At 38.3% G+C, this 16,834-nt stretch overlaps 1 pseudogene; it reads left to right on the top strand.

Annotated features, from left to right (window-relative positions):
* Positions 1-13,864: 13,864 nt before the first annotated feature.
* On the top strand, positions 13,865-15,419 carry LOC122086787 (annotated as a pseudogene).
* Positions 15,420-16,834: the final 1,415 nt, after the last annotated feature.

Raw genomic sequence — 16,834 nt, 5'->3', positions numbered from 1 at the left:
GATCTACACGACACATCTGTTGTATTTCAGATGTTCTAATCAGTTCATAATGACAAGGAAATTACATGTTCTAACATGATAATGAAAGCCCAGAGACCCAATTGCTAATCTCCTATGAGTTAGTGGTCAGTCATACCTAGGCATCCAAATTGCTGGTAGTTACTGACAACTGCCCATGCCTCAAAATTCCAAGATGATGCTTTTCTGACACTGTTTGACACTTAATCACTCATCTGAAAACCAAAAGTTGAAATCAAGGTGTTGGAACTTAGTGGATAGTTATTGTAGGTTGAATTTAGAGCAAATTATGACAGAAATTGCGTAGGTTGAGTAACAAAATTCTCATGCTGTAAAACATGTTTTCTGGCATTTATATCTTAATGAATGTATGTTCCAGTGCCTTATTTTTGTAGTACTATTCTTTTTTGTTGCTACCAGATTCTTCCATTGTACCTTTGAAGAACCTACCCATCCTGATCTTAATTCTAAAAATAATTGGGCCCATGAAATTTGGCTTAGTGATATATTTTGTTGGATACTTTGAGATTGACCAAACTATTTATATGTCTGTTGTTGTATCGTTAAGAAAGATAATCATTTGTAGTGAGTCTTTGGGAGGAAAGTTTTGTGAATGGGTTAAGGACAAAATTAATGCAGCTCTACTCTGGGTAAAAACCCCATGAGGTTGTTGGATGGTTTTCTTTCCCCTGGACTCTTGATTAAGGTTGGCACGGTTGCCTTGCCTTGGATTGTTGCACAGAACTTTTTGAGTTGTTGGTATCACCTAATGAGAATGGATATTATTGCTTCTAAATTGCAGAGTTCTACTTATTACTATATATATCCATGTGGCACTAATGTTAGTGGTTATTGGACTTAGGCTCAGTGGGAGGTTGGATCTGAGAGGCCTCTTTTTAATGGTATTGAGACATCAGCCTTAGGCATTTTCCTTCTGCCTTGTGCTTCTTACACGATTCTGTTTCTGATTTTTTTTATTCACTACTGAGATCTCTTTTCATCTTTTCCGTAGAGATGTAAATACCATTGGTTACATTTTCATTTTGCCTTGTGCTTCTTACATTTTCCTTTTGCCTTGTGCTTCTTACACGATTCTGTACACAATACCATTGGTTAATCCAAATAACAAAGATAGAATTATAGAGGTGTTTGATCCTCCTTATGTAAGGATCTACAATGATAGGGATGACAAGTTTTGAGTTGAAAGTATTATTTTTCTGTTTGGTCATTACATGTGTACTGTCTAATGGAATTTTCTAACCTTATGTTCTTCTTTTACAGTTGAATCCCCTTTTTTCCCAGTGGCCAGTCCATTGGGGACTTTTCTCAGTCTATTATGCATTGGATACACTCGGTCTAGATTTCATTTTGTGTTTGGTTGTTATGTTTTACCATAAATTTTGCTAGCCTCAAAGGTCTTTATGAGTATTCAGTAAAACTGTCCCCGATGTTTTTCATGTGAGTAATTTGTGACTTTAACTGTTCTCATGAACAAGTTCCCTGACCATCCATCTCACCTTCTTTACTCTCTTCTTCCCCAGGAAATTAGAGCAAGGATAACATGGATTAAACTCCATTCATGTCAATTTTCAGTACTCACAACCCCGTGAGACCTAGCCTTCTTAAGTCCACATTCTATGAGGCAAAATTGAGATTTTCTGCATAAGGAAACCCAATATAGGTGTTTGAAGGTACCCTTAGGACTTAGAAAGACAATAGAACCATGTTAAGTCCAGTCTATTTAACATCAATGTTCTTGATGATATGAACTGAAAATCCACCATTTAAAACAGTACAATGAATCTGCTAGGACCAGATAAGGTCCATGCATACATAACTTGTAATATTCACCAGCTGGTATGGGTAATTGAAACTAAATTTCCACTACATCTTCTTACTTCAATTCTGCAGCAAGTTAGGCCTTACAGATCTTACAAGGTTCTTATGGGCTTGCCCAGTTGATGGTTGGACATGATCTTATGACTCACAGTGGAACTTGTTCATAGGAAAATAAAAAATTAAAAAAGACAAAAGGCTTCCTCTCACATAACTATAGAATTCCACAACCAGTTAAATATTCAACATCAAAGAATGTGAAATCTCCACAGTATGTCAAACAAAAGGAAAACTATTCTAGTTGTTGGTTGACTTGGATTTCCTAATCCATCTTAACAACTTTATTGAACAAAAAAAACAAAAAAGACCATTTACAATGTCCAAACCCAGTCCACTTTTACAATAAAATTAAGTTGTTATAATCTACCAACTAACAACTAATGGACCCTACATAATTTTATCCAAATACTCAATCCCAAGCACAAGATTAAGACTGCAATATGGGAAATAAAAGAGGCTTATTACATCAATAAACCCAAAATTAAGAAGCCCCACGGTCTATAGAGCTCCCAATCATGGGCCAAAATAAAGTCTTAAGGCCCAATTGGCCCATTGGAACAATCTTAAGTGCATCACCCTCAAGCTGTATCTATTGTCTCTTACAAATTTAACTTTAGAGGGGACACTCTTTTCAGTCAATATTTCTCCTCTGCATGGTGCATATTCACAAATAGCTCATTGATAGTGACAGCCTTACTTGATATTGACTTCCTTGTCATTAATAAAATCTTATCTTCTTACTTGAAATTCAACTGTTGGATTTGTGAAATCTTCCATCTGCAAAAAACACAAATCATCTCCACAGTATGTCAAACAGAGAGAAGGCTGAGGTTGGTAACAAAAGAAAAATATGCTGCCCCTACTTACAACACCCTGAGGAATTAATAAAACCATTTTGCCTTCCTATTGCCCAATGGTCCTTGAACAGTTTTCAGTATTTTTTGGTTTGCTATAAACCAATGGCCTATTTCAGAGTAATAAATAGGGACCCAACTTCAACTTCCACTAACAGCTGTACAATTAACATTGATTGGTATTGAGACAAAATGATACCGACCAAAACCATGCCCTTTGTTTCTTTCCCTATGGCACATAAAGCCACTCTTACAAGTAAATCACTGCCATGCTAGAGGTTGAAGTACAAGGACAACTTTATTGTTTTCCTATGCTTGATTTCTTTATTATTTTCCTATGTTTGATATCTTTGTTATTTTCCTATGCTTGATTTCTTTGTTACCTTGCTTGGTTTTATTGGTCTTTCCATTATATCTCTCCAAGATAATCTTTGTTATTTTTTTTTTTAGTGTTCAGTCTTTTTTTGTCCCAGTATGCTAACTTTTACACTAACTTATAATGTCTAGCTATTATGTCTGGAAGTAGTATCCCTGCCATTAAGTGGTCAGAATTTGAGACCACTGTTTTCATTGAAGCAATGAAAGAAGCTGTAAAAAATGGTCACAAATCCGGTAATTCATTTAATAAAACTGGATGGGAGAACATTACAAAGCAATTTCAACAGGCTTTAAATCGTCCAGTTGGGAGAGAACAGTTACGCAATAAGATGAACAAGTTGAAACACGAGTATCAACAATTCAAGAGACTGCTTGACACAACTGGATTTGGGTGGAACTCAATGACAAAAGCAGTCACAGTTGATGATGAGTCCGTATGGGATAGGGCAATACAGGTACAATAGATTTCACTAGCTAGTTGAATTATTTAAAAATTAGATTACAATGAATAGTACATCTAAGTGATACAATTACTGCTTATGCAGGCAAATCTAGGTTGGTTGAAGTACAAGAAGTATGGACTAAACAATTGGTCATATTTGAGCATGGTATTTGGGGATGCATATGCTAGAGGTAACTTAGGGGTTGATAGTGCTCAAGATTTGGATGGCATCGAAGTTGTTAATATAGTTGATATTAAGCAAGTCTCTCACTCCCCCAGTACCCCGGTGCATATAAGCATGACTGACCCCTTTCATGAGGATACTCATACTCCAACTCTGACCATCACAAAACGAAGTCTTGATAGGGCACCTACGAGACGAAGAAAAAAGAGCGCCAATAAGGGAGATAGCCACGTGAAGGACTTGTATGGGAAGTATTTATCCATTAAAATTGAGAAAGCATCCAGTACTTCTGTTACATCTCCTGTTCGTGGTGGGGTAGGTGCATCTTGTCCTCGAGATTTCAGTGTGAGTGCATGTGAGGCGGTGATATCCTCTATACCGGATATATCAAAGGAGATATATTTGAAGGCCACCAGTCGTATGTGTACTGATCTTAGTTGGAGGGAGTTGTTTGTCTGTGCAGAGCCTGTGAAGAGGACTTGGCTTTTAGATGCCTTGGAGTAGTTGAGGTTGTGTTTGAAAGCTACTTTTGATAATTTTGGATTCGAGACTCTACTTTTGATGTGTGTAATTTTACTTTTGGAGATACATTGCATGACTTGGCTTTTATTTCTTTTGTTTTTTTTTTCTATTATTGATGTGTAATGTTGAACATGTGTTTTGGGTTGAGACGATGTGTCAGCTTGTTATGTTTTACAGTTATTTGTTTCCAATTGTGTAGTAATTGTTTATTTATTGCAGTTATGTCAAATGCATTATGTGAAACTTCTAGTGATGAAGAAGATACAATCATTCACATGAGAATGGAATTACTGAGTGAGGTTGTATATATTCGAGAACCATGTAGGGATAGTGTATTTTTAGGTGTTGTCATGATGCATGAGGTATTGAATGGGCATGCCAACAGATGCTATGAAGAGTTTAGGATGGAACGTCATGTCTTCCTTAACCTATGTGACTATGTTAGACATAGGGGGTGATTGAAAGATACGACCAACATCCGAGTGGATGAACAACTTGGAATGTTCCTATGGATTGTTGGGAAGGGTTCAAGTAATAGGGACACCCAAAATCATTTCAACCACTCAGGAGAAACAGTTAGTCGAACATTCAATGTTGTCTTGATTGCAATGCAACACCTGGCTAAGGAGAAAATCAGACCGCTAGACGTCAATATGATACCGATAGAGATTGCACAGAACCCGAAATACTACCCTTTTTTCAAGGTAAATATGTTAATATGATACATGTTTGTAATTAAATATATGAATGTTTATATTTTTATATGTACTGGCCATTTAATTGTCAATATATGTCATAGCATTGTATTGGCGCCATAGATGGTACTCACATCCATGCAGTAATTCCAAGAGAGGATCAAATTCGATATAGGAATCAGAAGGGGATCACAACTCAAAATGTGATGTGTGCATGTTCATTTGACATGCGATTCACATATGTATATGCGAGATGCGAAGGTAGTGCAAATGATTGTCGAGTACTTGAACAAGCAAGAAGTGATCCTCGATTGAGTTTTCCACATCCACCTCAAGGTATTAACTTTATACTAATATATTAGATTTTCATTTGAGTGTATACGTAATAATATATATTATTTTTTGTCTGTAGGAAAGTATTATGTTGTCGACTCTGGGTATGCTGGCCAATCTGGATTTTTGACACCATTTAGGGGTGAGAGATACCATCTACTGGACTATAAAGGGCGTAGAAGTCCCCAAGAACAACGAAAGAGTTGTTCAATTATAGGCATTCATCACTTCGGAATGTCACTGAACGCACATTTGGGGTATTGAAGAACAAATTTCAAATTTTAAGGCTAATGCATCAGTTCCCAGTGGAAGCTCAGGCATCAATCGTACTGGCATGTTGTGGGCTACACAATTATATTCGAGAAGAGCATATTGCTGATGCAAAATTTATGGGGATGAGCGATGTTTTAAAAGTTGCAGAAGATGACTTGAATCCGCCACATGAAGATTTCGTTGATCATTCTACAATACAATCAAGTCAACGAAATCAGGCAAAAGAGATGAATGCCACTAGGCTAAGAATTACAAATGCAATGGCTAGACAACAAAGGATGCCAGAACTAGTTGAAAACTAAAACCGATAACTATTTTGCCAAAACTGAAAACCTAAATTGATGTTTCAACCCACGTAGTACTTGTTTTATGATACATTTATATATGTGGTACAAGTTGATATATTATTATGAATGTCATATATTTGGATGCTATATTAATTTTTTTGATATTTAAATTTCTGTTACAGATGACTTCTTCTATGCCCCCACTCATGATAGCAACTTGTGAAATTTGTGAGAAAAGTAGTGGTAAATATACAACTAAGTCAGGTAAAAATATTGAAAGAAAAATTTTCAAGTGTGAAGATTCATGTAATTTTTTCATGTGGGTGGATCAACTACATCTATGTAGATGTGGTAAAGGCCAATGCAAATACGAACCGCGACGAAAGGTCCAAACAAGGGACAGTATTTTATATGTTGCCCAAATTCAACTGGGGTAATTTATTTCTACGATTGACCTATACCTATAGATAATTTATGATTTTTGTTTCATTCGATGTTAAATTTCAACGACCCTAATCACATCTACTATTATTTGATATAGGCTGATAACCGTGGATGTGGTATGTTTGTATGGTTGAAAGATGAAACACATATCTCTACCATACAACATAAATTATGTTCAGAAAGCTCAAGCTCAACATCAACATCATTCAGACCACCTTCCGTTTCGAACGAGTACATGAAATGATATCTAGAAGGGACACTTAAAGGATTAGAGAACCAAACAAATAAGATGAAATACATCCTCCATACATTCAAGTCTTTAGACTCGGGAAAAAAATAAAAATTTGGGGAATTATGTAATAATTAACTTGCACCTAGGCATTGTTAGTACTGTATTTTATTCATCATTTGGAAACCATGTTTTTTTTAGTTGGTGTGTAATATTTTATTGTTCCAAAAGAATTTATATGCTTATAGTATTTTAATGTTATTGTTGTAATTATTGACTTAAAATAAAAGAAAAGAGAAAAAAAAAACTCGTTTCTGAAACAAGCATTACCAAACGGCAGAACTGTCGTTTCTTGGTTATGAAACTGTTCTAGAAACAGATTCACCAAACATCCCTAAATCGTTTAAAAACGGCGTTTTGACACAGAAACTGAAATTTCCGTTTCTGACACGAAACGGAGTTTCTGAAACAGAAACGATACCAAACAGAGCCTATGTATCAGTTTGAAGCTTGATTTTGAGGGTATATGCATTGACTTTGAGTTGAGAGTGATATTGTGAGAAAATGTAAGTTCACGAAAGAATCATGTCAATCGTAGTTCATGAGAAAGGGATATGATCAGTAAAGTAGTCATGATTGTGTTCAACAAGTCATAAGTCTTAAAAGACCAAAAAACTAGAACGCATTTGTTTAAAATGCATTTAAAACAAAACTGTTTGTCATTTGCTTCTTTTAATTTTTATTTTTTTAGTATCTTTGGGAAATAAACAGCAAAACTCATTTTAAATAGTAAAATTAAGAATATTGTTGAAACGCATTTTTGCTAACCATGGTTGTGATTAGTCTAAACGAGGCTTTGGGACTAAAATAGGGCTGATGCATACGTAGGACCATAACATAGGCTTTAGATTTCTATACAAATATAATAGGATTTTTTTTTAATCGCATTTTGTTTTCTTCAACCTTATAACCATTAGTGGGGTCACGAGCTTCTAGCTCAACGACTAACAGGTAGGTAGTTGGGTTCTAGTATAAGGCCAAGCAAGGTTGTTGGTTTGACCATTTTTACCCCCACCCTTCTAAAAATTAGTACTAATAGTTGTAGTATTACAATAAGTGTGGATCAGTGGGCTCCTATATTGGCCACAAATGGGTACCTTACTTGTCCCCTTGGAGGATTTTGCCTAGCCTAGTGGCCCTTGAAAAATAAAAAAATGTTTGTGATCCACCATGCATGGGCTTGCCACTGTTCTTGAACTTTTTCAAACTATTTTAAGTGGAGGGTTTACTGAGCAAGTGACATAGGGACCGCACAGATGAAGAAATATGAGATTGTGTTACATATAAGGAGTAGAAATGTTATTTCATGAGAAAATTAGGAAGAAATAAAGAGCGAGGATGTGGTCTCCTTAGATGATTATGATTTTCCTTATTTTGAAATTTGCATGGGGCAATTATCCATGATGGCTCCCACTAGGTATACCTTGGGTCATTCACACGGGGGTGTTTAGTGCTTTTCACTGTTTTTAGTGAAAGTTGAATGGTTTTCATTCAACCCCGATAAGACACGGTCCATGTGGTTGTGGAGTCAGTATGGGCCTACGGGGCTAGTTAGGCCGAAGGCCTGGATACCCATTGTTAGCAAAAAAAATTATCCATGATGGCTCACCTAAGAATATTTCTTAGAGGCCGCATACTAGTGGGCAAATGTCCATCACATGTGGAAGGAATGATGGGGTTGAAATTTTGTGAGGTAGACTTGAAAGCTCCTCCCTCGAGAGACAAATTTTTTTATCCAAGTGGAATAAAAAATGACAAAATAAACCATTGAAACCACAATGATGTGACAATGATACAAAGAAGGAAGACAATGTTTTTTTCTTTTTTGGTGAAAGAAGGAAGACAATGTTGGAACAATGAGGAATTGTAGCACGGAATAAAATTTATAATAGAATTTAGACATTACCTCGTGTAGGATTAGGGTATTCGTAAATTTCTCAAGCATAGTACAAGGGTTACATGTTGTACCACAAATATAATACCTCCAAGGTAATATATTTGTTGCCTAATTGAGCAGTAGTATGAAATAACAACAATCCCTGTAACAATGCTTGAAAGATCGATGAAGAAGAGGATTTTCCTTCACACTCTTAGGATTCTAAAACCCTAACTCACATCACAGAGAGAAGAGAGAGATAGCACCAACGATAAGAATGGAAATTGAAGCCTTACCAAAAGCCACCATTAACTTACACAATCTGCAAACATATATGTTGTGAGAAAATATCTAATTGCAAATTGAGAAATAATTCACTTCATCTGTCACAGGAGAAACTAAAACAACATTCATAATGATAAGGAATATTTAAGGAACATAACCAAGTTTGGTAGAAATAAACGAAAATCAGACAGTTCTTACATTCATGTTAAAAGGAAAAAAAGTCACACATTTGAGTTATAGTAGGAAGCATGCAGACTATTGCTTATTTGAAATATTCAGTATCATTCTATACCTAACCATTCTAGTCAGCCCAGCTCAGCAGGAGGTCTTGAGTTCGAGCCTCCTGACTATTATCTACTTCCCCTCCCTACATATCAAAAAAATAAAAACTAAAAAACACCATCATTTAACCGAAAATACTATCTTGATAGGTTAATACATGATTACTAATTAAATTTCCATTAAAAGCAAAAGATGCAATCACCAATGGCGTAAACAACAATACGAGGCATTACTGAAAGAGCCAATCCTATTCCCTCCCCAACCATTTACTATATGGGCACTTTAAAGAATGTGGGACAAGTGCCACTTGGCCATGGTTTAATAGACCAAATGCAACAAACTCTTTCTAGTTTGGACTTATCTAGACTGTTGCAAAACCCAGAGGTATCTAACGTACTTGTTTCCCTTCTCCCTCACTAATCGGGTATCTCATTATCTTCCCAACAACCACCCAGAATTTCTATCCAGCCCAAAACTAGCCACGTCACAGGGTGTGGATCCAATATTTAACCACTCTCTGACTAACCATACCCCACAACTGATAGAGCCCTCCACCATGATGCCACTACAATATAGCTCCCTTACGACATGTCGGAGACCCACATACCCGCACCTGCATCTGTACATGTTCCTCAACGCCATGACCTGGAGGTAGAACTTTCAAAAGAGAAACAGAAGAGACCTCGGTTGGAGGTTACAGATGATGTCCATGCTAGTCTTGAGATGCAAGCATCAAGTTATGATATGCCTTTTTTAGGCTACAAGCCCGTGGAAGCCAGGGAGGAACAGCTCCACGGAGAACCATGAAAATCTTGACATGAATTGTCGGGGATTGGGGAGGACCTCGACAATTCGATCCCTTCATCACCTCTCACGGGTGGAGAAGCCTGATTTTATCTTCTTGATCGAGACTAAAAGTCATGACTCATGAAGCTAAGATTAAGCATATCCAGCAGCGATTAGGACTGCAGAAATTATAAGAGTTTGCGGTTCCATGTTTGATGAGAGTTCGCAGTTCCATGTTGGAGTCTATCTCCTCCTTAATAGTAGGAATCCAATTTGCAAGTGGGGGAAGAGATTGCGACTAATTCGTGGCTTCCATCTTTATCTCTCTCTTCCACCTCATCACGTCTAGAGAGGACATCGGCCACAATGTTCTCACGGGATCAAGCTCCTTTGCGGCGTGCTTTCTTGGCTGAGCCTGCTTGCGATGCTGACACATGGCCAATGCCACGTGTATGGTAAACATTCACTTATGCCAATTTTGAAAGTTGGATCGGATCGACCCAAACGGTTCTCTTCTGGTCGTACCAAAGCAATCCCTTTTCCATCTCTTCTGCATATCGATCCGTCTGTCCTCTCATTCTGTTCGGAGGAAGCAAATCCTCTCCCATCTCTTCTTCTTCTCTCTCATTACCCTCATCTTTTGCTCTATTTGTATGTTTTGAACTCTATGACTGCTGGGAGAAAGCATTTCGGAGATCTAATAAAGATTATCATTGTTGTACCCAACCCTAGCACCGTTCGATCCATTCTAACTCTAAGCAAAGAAGGGTTGGCGAAAAACTGGATTTCTTCTCATGGCTACCCAAAATAAGTAAAGGGTTCGACATTATAAACCTCTTAAACAGAAGATGATGGGTTTAGCTGTTGCCGTTAGATTGGGTTTGGGGCTTGTAACGGATTCTCTTGGGGTGGAAAACAGTAGTTTACACCATTATCATCAGGGCTTTGGTTTGAAAAAGGAAACTAAGAAATTGAAACAAAAAACAAATGTTTCAATTGAAAGGGCTTCAAGAGAAGTGTTCTTTATGGTAAGATTTGGAGTCTAAAACCTAGCGCAGAAAAAGGTCAACATTGTGTTGGTCGATCCGTTCTCACATCCTCTTTTGATTCCATAAATATTGCAAGCTCCTATGATCTGTCCGGACTAGGAACTGCTGGCCAATAAGATACGAATGCCATTTTTTGACCGTGACCACTAAAGCGAGGATTTCTTTTTCATATGTAGAGTAACAAGTTCCTCCCATGTAGTGCCTTACTAATGAAGGCAATCGAACGCTCCTGCATGAGCACTGCACCCAAGCCTGCTCCACTGGCATCACATTCTATAATAAACCATTGAGAGAAATTTGGAAGTGCCAACACTGGTGCGCATGTCATGGTCTCCTTGAGCTCTTGAAAGGCTTTATCTGCAGCAAGAGTCCAAGTAAATTGGTCCTTCTTGAGCATGTGAGTGAGAGGTGTAGCAATCTTTCCATAATCCTTGATAAACTTCTGATAATACCCAGTGAGTCCAAGAAAACCACGCAAAGCCTTAACCGAATTCGGTTTTGATCATGTCACCGTAGTAGCCACCCTTTATGGATCAACTGCAATGCCCTCCTTGGAAATAATATGCTTGAGATGATGCACCTGGCGCTGTCCAAATTGACACTTTTCTTTTTTAACAAATAATTTGTTAGCCTTAAGAATTGCTAATGTGGTCCTTAGATGTCCATATGCTCTTTCCATGTGGCACTGTAGATTAGTATATCATCAAAGAACACTAAAATAAATTTCCTTAGGAAATCTTGAAATACCTAATTCATCAGGGATTGGAAAGTGGAGGGAGCATTAGTGAGGCCAAATGGCATCATCAAGAATTCATAATGTCCATGGTGGGTTTAGAAAATCATCTTCTCTATATCGTCAGGGATGACTCTAATTTGATAATATCCTGACTGTAGATGCAGCTTGGAAAAATATTGGGCCCCATTGAGTTCATCCAGTAGCTCGTCGATCAAGGGTATAGGGAATTTGTCCTTGATCGTCATTTTATTGAGTGCACGATAATCCACGCACATTCTCCACATGCCATCATGTTTATTGACAAGGATCACTGGAGATGAATAGGGGCTATTACTGGGTCGGATGATTCCCACGGATAGCATCTCGCTTACCAATCGTTCGATCTCCAACTTTTGGTAATGAGAATATCGGTATGACTTCACGCTGACCGGGGAACTTCATTCTTTTAGTGGGATGCAATGATCATGCGTCCTAGGTGGGGGCTGCCCATGGCGTATTGCAAAGAGATCTTTGAATTCGGTTAGAAGAAGTTGTAATCGATTAGGAATACGTACCTCTTTTGAAGGAAGACTTGACTCATTCAAAGAATATAATTGAAGTAGGGCTCCTTGGTGGCACTTGCGTGTAGCACGGTTGGGATCTCTCACAAGTTTGTTGGCATGGGTAGTTACACCTTTTAAAATCACATTCTTATCTCTCAACGTTAACTCCATGGTTAAGTTGGAAAAATCCCATTTGATTGGTCCAAGTGTATGTAACCAATGGGCACCCAACACCACTTCGTATCCTCCAAGAGACAATAAAAAAATGTCCGCAGTGACCGGAATGCCTTGGAGAGATAAGGTAACATCTGAACACATTCCCAAACTTGTGATTTTATCTCCTGAAGCCACCATAACATCGAACCTCCCATCATGTGTGGAGCTAAACCCCAACCTCCTTGCAATTTTGTTGCTCATGAAGTTGTGCGTGCTACCGGTGTCAATCAAGACAGTTACAGTTGTTTGATTAATACTCCCTCTAACCCCATGGTTTGAGGAGCACTTCCTCCACAAATGGCATTGAGAGAGATCTCAGGTAAGCCTTCACTGGAAGGTACTTCTTCTAGCTTGTCTTCATGAACAGCTTCCTCCTCTTCCTCGTACCCTTCTATCAAGAACAATTTCTTACATCTGTGGCCTGGAACGAATTTTTCGTTACAATTGCAACACAAGCCTTTCACCCTTCATTCTTGTATCTCTGAGGTGTTCAACCTTTTGATAGGAAGAGGTGATCCTCCCCCCCACTGCCTCCTTACTACTGGATGGATGGTAATCTCTTTCCATCGGTTGGTAGGGTGACCCTTCTTTGGCTAAAATTCTTTGCTTCATATAATCTGGATAGACCGATTGCCGCAGATAGAGTGGTAGGACGAGCCGCAAGAACATCTGCCTTAATTTGATCTCAGTCTGCTCATGAAGAAGCTAACCTGCCGATTCGGCGGGAGAGGCCCCACCTTGGAGAGAAGCTTGTCAAACCGGGATCGATAGTCACGAACCGACCCGGTCTATTGCAACTTTGCCAAATCCCCCAAAAAATCTTGGAATGGGGTGGGTCCAAAACGGGAATGCAACCCATCACAAAAGGTTTGCCATGACACCACTTGTTGGTCTTGCTTGAAGATTTGAAATTACAATTGAGCATCTCCTTCCAAGTGGAAGGATACCAATGCTACCCTTTCCTCCATTGTTGTTTGATGGAATTCAAAAAATTACTCTGCCCGACAAACCCAACTGGTGGTGTCTTCTTCCTCGTTGTACCACGGAAAATCTAACTTTACCAACTTAGGTGTGAGAATTAGTGAAGGGTGTCTAGAATTTTCTGGCATATTAGGAGGTCGCATAACCTTGTCCTCAAGAGAGAAATAATAGGGGAATCAACTTGCCACTTCTCATTACCCTAGGAGTTTAAATAACTCATAATCTTACAACGGACTTCCACATGATCATGGAAACCGTAAACCATGATTCACAACACTAACCCCACTAACCACATACTACCCATGACTGTAAATAACTAATACAATACTCAATTTAAATAACTACACACAATAATTTCTACTAAACATCAACATACTAACTTCCAACCCGCTAACATATACCCCACTAACATATAATGGCTAACCCACGTGGAGCCCCTATTGCATGCGGCTCATGCATGTCTTGAGGACGTTGGGCTCGTATCACTCTCCAACAGATGTGCAATGTTCATGGGTTGTGTGGAAGAAATGGGATTTGTGTCTATACACCGGAACCCAAGTGTTAATGTCCTCCTAGTTATGAAATGAGTGACCAGCAGGACTGGAATCAAGGTTGCAAACCCAAGTTTGATAATCAGAATTGTGACCCAAACCAAAAGGTAAGGTTTTCCACAAGTGGATTTCTATGGATTTGACCTTGATACTCTGCAAGACAAATCATTTGAAGCTTGCAGGGATCTCTGCTCAAACAATTGCTCTTCTCAGGCTTTTGGATATAGGTTGACAGGGGAAGAGACGTGTTTCATGAAAAGTGCACTCTTCAATGGGTACAACTCTCCAAACTTCCCAGGTAGCATATATTTGAAACTGCCTGAAACTTTGAAAACCTCAGAAGAGTTTTTCTTCAATGGATCTGATGCCATTTGTGGATCTTCTAAAATCCAAAAGCCTTCATCTTCTATTACATATGCAATGCAGGGTGGAAGGACGAAATGGTGTGTATCTATATTCATTCGTTTCGATCCTTGGTGCAATAGAAATTTTGTTCATCACTTTGGGTTGGTGGTTTATTTTTAGGGGAAATGGAATGCAAACATCAGCAGAGGATGGATACCAAGCAATATCTAACCAATTTAGGAAGTTTACTTACAGAGAGCTGAGGAGGGCAACCAATGATTTCAAAGAAGAATTGGGAAGGGGAGGTTCTAGGGCTGTTTACAAAGGAGTTTTGGGTGACAACAGGATAGTGTCAGTGAAGAAACTTGGAGATGTAATTCAAGGGGCTGAAGTGAGCACATTTGGGAGAATTAACCACATGAACCTAGTGAGAATGTGGGGGTTCTATTCATAAAAGATCCATAGACTCTTGGTGTATACATATGTGGAGAATGGGTCACTGGATAAGCCATTTGTTCTCCAACGTCAATAGCAGTGGTTATCACAATAGTGATGGATATACTTTGCTGGGATGGAAGGAGAGGTTTAAGATTGCTTTAGGGGCTGCCAAAGGTTTGGCATACCTTCACCATGAGTGTCTAGAGTGGGTTATCCACTGTGATGTGAAGCCTAAAAACATTCTACTGGACCTTGATTTTGAACCCAAGATTGCAGATTTTGGACTTGCAAAATTATCCCAAAGAGGTAGTTCCAGTTCCGAGTTCTCTAAGATTCGAGGAACCAAGGGGTACATGGCTTCAGCGTGGGCACTGAACCTTCCCATCACTGCAAAGGTAGATGTTTATAGTTACAGAGTTGTACTTCTACAGATTGTAAAGGGGATTTGACTTTCAAGTTGGGTCATGGTGGATGGTGATGAGGAGCAAAAGGCAATGCTCACAAGATTTATGAGTGAAGTGAGAAGGAAGATTCAAAATGGAGATGATTTGTGGATTGAATATGTTGTGGACCCAAGGCAATTCAACAGGAACCAAGCAGCAACAATGTTTGAGATAGGGATCTCGTCTAGAAGAGGATAGAAGCAAAAGACCGTCCATGGATGCTGTAGTTCAGGCTCTACTTGAGTGTGAAGATAAACTAGAAGGTCATATATAGCAAACATAATGTAATAAACAGTTGATATATGTGTTTCCCTTTTTTCTTCCCCCATTTTTCATCCCCTCCCAACACCCCACCCCATCCCACCCCCCCCTCCAAAAAAAAAAAAAAACCACCACCTTTTGCCTTTTGTAAAAGGTGAAAAATAAATAAAAACAACTGTAAAGATCACAGAGTTTGTAATGCTTGCGTTGGTGGGCAGAAGTTATTGTAAATATGACAATACTTACCAATTGAGAAGATAGATCATTGTCATGTGTTTCAGCCATCATGCCAATTTCTCACTTGGAGGAGAGCCATCACCTATTCACATGTGGGGGTTCCTCTCAGCGCAGTAGAATCTAAGTATTTGTTGGAACTCAATAAGCTATTGTGCATCTATCTGCATATTACTATGGTATTCAATATTACTGCCATTGCTTTTTTCTTCTATTAATTATTGATTTTCATTAAAAAAAAAAAGGTTTTGAAAAAGTTTCACCAAATGCTACACTTGTCGTTTTTCCGTTCTAAAACTATTCCTGAAACAGATTCACCAAACACCATTTTTTCGTTTAAAAATGGGGTTTTGACACAGAAATTGAAATTTTTGTTTTTGACATGAAATGTCGTTTCTGGAATAGAAATGATACCAAATGCTGCCTAAGACTTGTTTTTTCATTACTTGGAACAATTTGTGCGCAAAAAATCAATGGACCCTTGATGAAAAGTTGTATCTCCCATCCTAACATCTACCTTATCCGGCGGCTTTCAAAGTTTGAAGGTTCTCCATGGAAACAAGAAGGAATATACTGAATTTTCGCTTTGCTGGTGGAAGTCTTAAATCCGCATCCATCGTTTCCTTTGTGGATTTCTTCTAATTCTCTCTGGACCCTCATGAATCGATTACTAAATCGTTGTTGGGGGATTGAAGTTCATAACTTCTATAGAACCCAGGAATATGCCAAGGTCAATACGGCTCTACAACTTTGTTTTGACCATGAACTCATCAATGGCGTCTTTGGATTCAAAGACTACGACCCATCTAAGCAATCGAGCTCATGAAGCCATTGGTTTATCTCTTTTGGTTTTTTCGATTCTAGAGACAAATTTATCAAACACCAAAAATCCATTTCTATTTCTAGAATCAGAGAAAATCGTTTCTGCTGTTTCTAGATACAAAAAAAATATAAGTATTATCAAATAGTGCTTAAGCTCTCTTATCTATCGAGGCTAGAGCTCTTCAAAAGCTAAATATGACTCCCATATGACATGGAAATTCAACATTTAATAAACCCTATTAACTATCATCTAACTCTTAGCCAAAATAGGTTACATCTCATGTAACACAAGCACATTTACTTGTGTAAATTACAATCCCATAAATTGTTTCATAAAAAGTTCATATATTGTTTCTGCAAAGTCCATGAACA

Source organism: Macadamia integrifolia, chromosome 8, assembly GCF_013358625.1.
Source record: "Macadamia integrifolia cultivar HAES 741 chromosome 8, SCU_Mint_v3, whole genome shotgun sequence".
Taxonomy (NCBI): Eukaryota; Viridiplantae; Streptophyta; class Magnoliopsida; order Proteales; family Proteaceae; genus Macadamia; species Macadamia integrifolia.
This window is presented reverse-complemented; position numbering and strand designations above follow the sequence as displayed.